This window comes from Acanthochromis polyacanthus, chromosome 2 (genome assembly GCF_021347895.1).
Source record: "Acanthochromis polyacanthus isolate Apoly-LR-REF ecotype Palm Island chromosome 2, KAUST_Apoly_ChrSc, whole genome shotgun sequence".
Taxonomy (NCBI): domain Eukaryota; kingdom Metazoa; phylum Chordata; class Actinopteri; family Pomacentridae; genus Acanthochromis; species Acanthochromis polyacanthus.
In genome coordinates, this window is record NC_067114.1 from 31,584,247 (window position 1) to 31,590,246 (window position 6,000).

Sequence of the window (6,000 nt, forward strand, 5' to 3'; positions counted from 1 at the left end):
CGCTAAACAACGCACCCCGCTACACCGTTCCCCCGTCTCTTGCACGTCACTTCCCGGACTCGTCTCCCTCTGGTTCACCTTCTACGTCCCCGCTCCTCGGACCCCGTCGCCACCCAGGATGATCTCGCCTGCTTCCCTGCACACTCCCTCCTCCTGCTCCAGCAGCTCAGCCCCTCTTCTGCCTGCCAAATCCTGGACTTTCAGTAAGCCACCTTCCCCATTGATTTGGTTTAGCTTTATGTTTTGTTTTACCTCGGCCTTCGGGTCCGCACTTTGTTAGTTTAGTTTAGTTCCTCTTTCCCGTTATTTCCCTCCTGCTTCATTTATTAAGAGTTTTCTGTTTCTATACATTTTTTACTTGTATTAAATCATTGTTAAATCACCTGCCTGTCTGTGCATGCTGCTTGGGTTCACACGCCTGTCCGTGACAATTGCTCCAAGACTGTTCTCTGTTTATCATTGGTGAGACTGCTGCAACTATTATTTTTAACTGTGTATATTTTTCCACTGATTTGGAACCTAAAACTGAGACAAAAGACTTTATCTGTGAAGACAATGTATCCACTACATCATCTGTGAAGAAAAACTAGGACAGACTCAGCTGCTGCAAACCTGATTTCTCACCTCAAATGCTTTCAGAAATACTTTTCGCTGAAGTGTTTTTGTAATATTAGATGAGCCGCCATTTTGGTCTGGCTTAAAATCCAGGAGCAGACCAGCCCCCGAGCCGATGCGTTTGTCCAATCAGGGGCAGGCAAGGTGCTTAAAGAAGGTCGGCAGGTTTTGAACGCAGGTCGCCATGGAGGAGAACCTTATAACAGCTTTATCTGCGCACGCCATCCTCTACAATGTCACCCTGGCATCGTGCAAAAATTCGTTTGAGAGGAACATGGCTTGGAGGGCCGTTGCAGAGGATGTTGGTGTCTCTGGTGGGTTGAAACAATTTATTTGCCCGAAATCTGTATAGTAATTAAAAAGTGAAATTTTGAAGATATAGTAGAGTAGACTTGGATGGTGTGAAATCGTTTTTCTCAAAAATTCAGGCAGATTACACGATTACACTTCAAGTACATTCCAACAATTAGAAAGTTGTTACTGGTCATATAAAGCTGGCACTATGATGTCTGTTGGATACCATACAAGATACTTTTGGACTAAAATAAAAGGTTATATGGTAGAATAAGATTTTCAATGGGAGGATGAATTCCTGAGGTGATACTGAACTGATGTGTTTTATTCTTCCTGTGTTCTCATTGGAGGTTGTCAGCCGAACACGCTGACACAACTTCAGAGACCAGTTTAAAAAGGAGCTAAACAGGGAGAAGGAGAGGTGCAGGAGTGGAGATGGGGCCTCCACATCACGGCCATGCAACGCCATGGCCGTGATGTCCTTTTTGAGGCTGTTTGTTGAGTACAAGTAGACAACCTCCAATTTAGAAAGACAAACACCTGCTGCTGATGTCAGCCAGCCCTCCTGCCTACTACCCAGCCCCCTTCCAATGATGTCACTATAAGTGATTTTCTGCTGGGGCAGGTTGTTGGTGACCCACCGTTATCCCCCAGCCAGCAATCCACCACCTCCACCTCCACTGCCCCCTGCCTCATGCCTGATGTTGAGGATATCTTCACCCCCACCCAACCATTCACCTCCACCCAACCATCCACCTTTCCCTCCACCTCAAACATTCCTTCCAGCAGCCTCGCACATGGAAAAAAGAAACAGAAAAGCCGCAAGGAGCCGAAAATGAGCTACTTTGAAAGATGACTCATGCATGCTATTGAGGCCCCATCACAAACTGCCACACAACCTCGACTCCCAACCCCACCACCAGCAGCAGCAGTGCCAGTAGATATAGGCAAGGATTCTTACTTCATGCTGAGTCTTGTGCCAGCACTAAAGTGGCTCGGCGTCCATCGAAAGCGCCAAGTGAAGCTTCAGATCCTCAGGTACGTGACTAGGGCTGAACAGGAGGAGCAGGAGGAAAAGGAGATGAAGATTCAGGAGGAGGAGGTGGACTGAGTTTACATTTTTGTTAATTTAGTAAAATAAATACATTTGAGCATTTGTTTCAGATTTTTTTGTCACGTTGGTTTTAAATCAAATGTTTGCAAATGCTTTACCAGTATTATATACCTCCAGTATAATAAAGATGACTCCAGTGGTGTCAGGTAACACTCCAAATCCAAACTTTTGTAACAGTACATCTCATATTCTGCAGGTCATCGTAGTAAAAGTAACCCTTTTAATAATATACATTTTAATAACTCAAAATTTTCATTTAATTTGACTTAATTCCAATTTTGATAATGAGGTCAACAGGTAAGCAAAGTAACTACAATACCATAATGTCCAAAACCATCATTTATTTGCAGCTTGGCAGAATATCAAATTTGGCAAATACTATGCTCAGCACACAGCGATAGCATTACAATTTCAGACAGATTATTTATACCTCAGTGGAATACAAAGCTTGTGAGTTGTGCTGTCAAAGATGCTCTGTTATAATAATTTAATTGTTGCGTCATATCGAGGGCAACATATTTCTTATTATTATGAAGGCAATGAAACTATTGTTTTTGTTATGATGTGGTTCCTGCAATTGAACTGCCTTTAGTTTTGCTAAATACCCACACAATAAATAAATAAATACCCGCAAATGAGGAGGGAGTAAATTGAAATTCAGGCTGTAAGCAGACTACAAAGTGCAACTATGAAGATAATTAAAGTTGTGCTTGTGCAGACAGTACAGGTGTACTTGTGAAGAGGAAACATTGCTCTTTAGGTATTATATGGGTGGCTCTTTAAAGAGCCTTTGGTTTTTATAGAGCCCTACACGTTGTCCTGCCATGAAACAGCACTCTCCTGGCCGAAGTATGAGCTGAAGGTCTGTGTCACTCTTATGGCTTCTCTCGTGGCATTGGTCAAGCCCATCCTAACATCTTGGAGGACAGAAGCAACAGTGTGCTCTGGCCCTTCTGGATGGGTCTTGCCTCACTGGTGTCTGTGACCCTCAGGAAGTTGTGAAGGAGGCAGGTGGCCTTGACACATAGCTCTGCTGTCACAGGACTGACCCCAATCACATGCTGGTACATGCGCCACTTGGAGAGAATGCTGAAAGCGTCCTCAACTACCAGCCTGGCACGGCTGAGGCAGTAATTAAACACTCTCTGCTCCCTGGTGATGTTAGAGCCTGGAAACGGCCGCATGAAGTTCCTGCTTAGGGGAAAGGCCTCGTCACCCACAAATACATAAGGCATTGGTCCCCTATGCTCAGCTCCTGGTATAACACAATCAGGTGGGAGGTCGAGGGTGCCATCCCTGAGATATTCACCAAACACTGAATTGTAAAGCGAGCCGCCATCACTGGTTCTTCCATACCCACCTACATCAACCACTCTGAATCGGTACTGTGCATCTACAACTGCCAAGAGAACAATAGAACATGTCCCCTTGTAGTTGTAGTACAGTGAGCCAGAGTTGGAAGGGGCCCTGATGATGACATGCTTGCAATCTATAGAGCCAAGACAGTTGGGGAAGTCCCAGCAATAGCGGAACTCTTCTGCAATGGCCCTCCAGTCCTCCATGGTGGGTGGTGACGTCATCTCATTGACCACTGTGTCCCAGATAGCCACTGCCATATCCTTCACGATCCAGCCCAGTGTGCAGACCCCCACACAATAGCTGAAAGCTACCATTCTAAAAGAGTTCCCAGTGGCAAGATATCTGTGAAAAATGGACATTAGCCTTGTTTTCACTAGAGCATGTAAATGTATTGCATACCTTGCATGTAGGGTAACAAAAACATGAGACGTGCCGTAGCCACAGCCCTCCATGCTGCACTGTCCCACCTGGAGCAGCAGGGGAGCTACGTACGGATGCTCTTCGTGGACTATAGCTCTGCTTTCAATACCATACTTCCTCATAAACTGTTAAACAAACTGGTCAATCTGGGCATTCCACACCCCACCTGCATGTGGATCAACAGTTTCCTCACCGGTCGCACCCAGAGGGTGAGAGTGGGCCATCACATATCGACGGCCCTCAGCCTCAGCACCGGCTCACCACAGGGCTGCGTGCTGAGTCCCCTGTTGTTCACCTTTTACACACACGACTGCGTCCCCACACACCACAACAACATCTTTGTAAAGTTTGCAGACAACACCACGGTGGTGGGGCTCATCTCCGGGGCAGACGAGTCTGCTTACAGGAACGAGGTTGTACATCTGGCAGCGTGGTGTGGGAAGAATAACCTCCTCCTTAATACAGCAAAAACGAAGGAGCTGGTGATTGACTACAGGAGGAAAAAGACTGACATCACTCCACTCATCATCAGCGGGGATTGTGTGGAGCAGGTGTCGGATATCCGCTTCTTGAGTGTTCAGATCGAGGAGGACCTGACCTGGACAGTGAACACCATGAAGGTGATTAAAAAGGCCCATCAGTGTCTCCACTTCCTGAGGACCCTCAGGAATTACAACATCACATGAAGTCTGTTGGTGTCCTTTTACAGGTGCTCCATAGAAGCCATTCTAACATACTGTATGTGTGTATGGTTTAGCAGCTGTACTGTGGCCCAGAAAAAGGCTCTCCAACAGGTCGTCAACACAGCCCAGAAGATAATTGGTTGCCCCCTTCCCTCACTGGATGACCTCCACAGTGCTCACTCTGCTGAAAAAGCTCAGAGCATTGTTAAAGACATTTTCCATCCTGGTCACTCATTGTTTGAACTTTTGCCGTCAGGCAGACGTTACAGGACACTCAAATCAAGAACAAATAGACTGAAGAACAGTTTCTACCCTACAGCAATAACTACCCTCAATGCCTTAAGGAATGTCATGTCTGATTGAGTATTTATTTATTTATTGTTTTTTCTATTTATTGACTTGTGTTGTCTTTTTTTTAATGATGCGCTGACTGTCTGGCACTTTTAAATTTCGTTGTACTGGCTACAATGACAATAAAGGACTATTCTATTCTATTCTAAGTCTGCAGTGTTTCCCTATACCAGGGGTCGGCAACCCGTGGCTCCGGAGCCGCATGCGGCTCTTTCATCCCTCTGTTGTGGCTCCCTGTAGCTTTGGAAAATAATCAGCAGGCTATTTAATTAAAATTAATTTTATTTTAGATTGTTAATTTTTAAAATTTAATTGTAAATTTGAAAATTATGGTGATCTTGTAACATCAAAATAAAATGTCTTAATTTTTGTCTGTCAAAATATGCCTCCCAGCCTGTGATGTAATGACTGTTTCGTGTAGAAGAACTCCATAACCCAGCATGCCACGGGGGCAGAATCAGGAAGTGGCCGGACATTGACTCACATGTAGATCGGCTGGATGTAAGAGACACCATCCATCCATCCATCCATTTTCCTCCGCCTATCCGGGGCCGGGTCGCGGGGGCAGCAGGTGAAGCAGGTCGTTCCAGACGTCCCTCCCCCCAGCGACGCTTTCCAGCTCTTCCTGGGGGATCCCGAGGCGTTCCCAGGCCAGACGAGATATATAATCTCTCCAGCGAGTTCTGGGTCTGCCCCAGGGTCTCCTCCCAGACGGACGTGCTCGGAAAACCTCCAGAGGAAGTCTCCCTGGAGGCATCCGAATCAGGTGGCCAAACCACCTCAACTGGCTCCTTTCGATGCGAAGGAGCAGCGGCTCTACTCCGAGCTCCCTCCGGATGTCTGAGCTCCTCACCCTATCTCTAAGGCTGAGCCCAGCCACCCTACGGAGGAAGCTCATTTCGGCTGCTTGTATCCGCGATCTTGTTCTTTCGGTCACTACCCAAAGCTCATGACCATAGGTGAGGGTTGGAACGTAGATGGACTGGTAAATCGAGAGCTTCGCCTTACGGCTGAGCTCCCTCTTCACCACGACGGTTCGGTACAACGCCTGCATTACTGCTGACGCCGCACCAATCCGCATGTCCGTCTCTCGGGCCATTTTCCCATCACTCGTGAACAAGATCCCGAGATACTTAAACTCCTTCACTTGGGGAAGCAATTGCC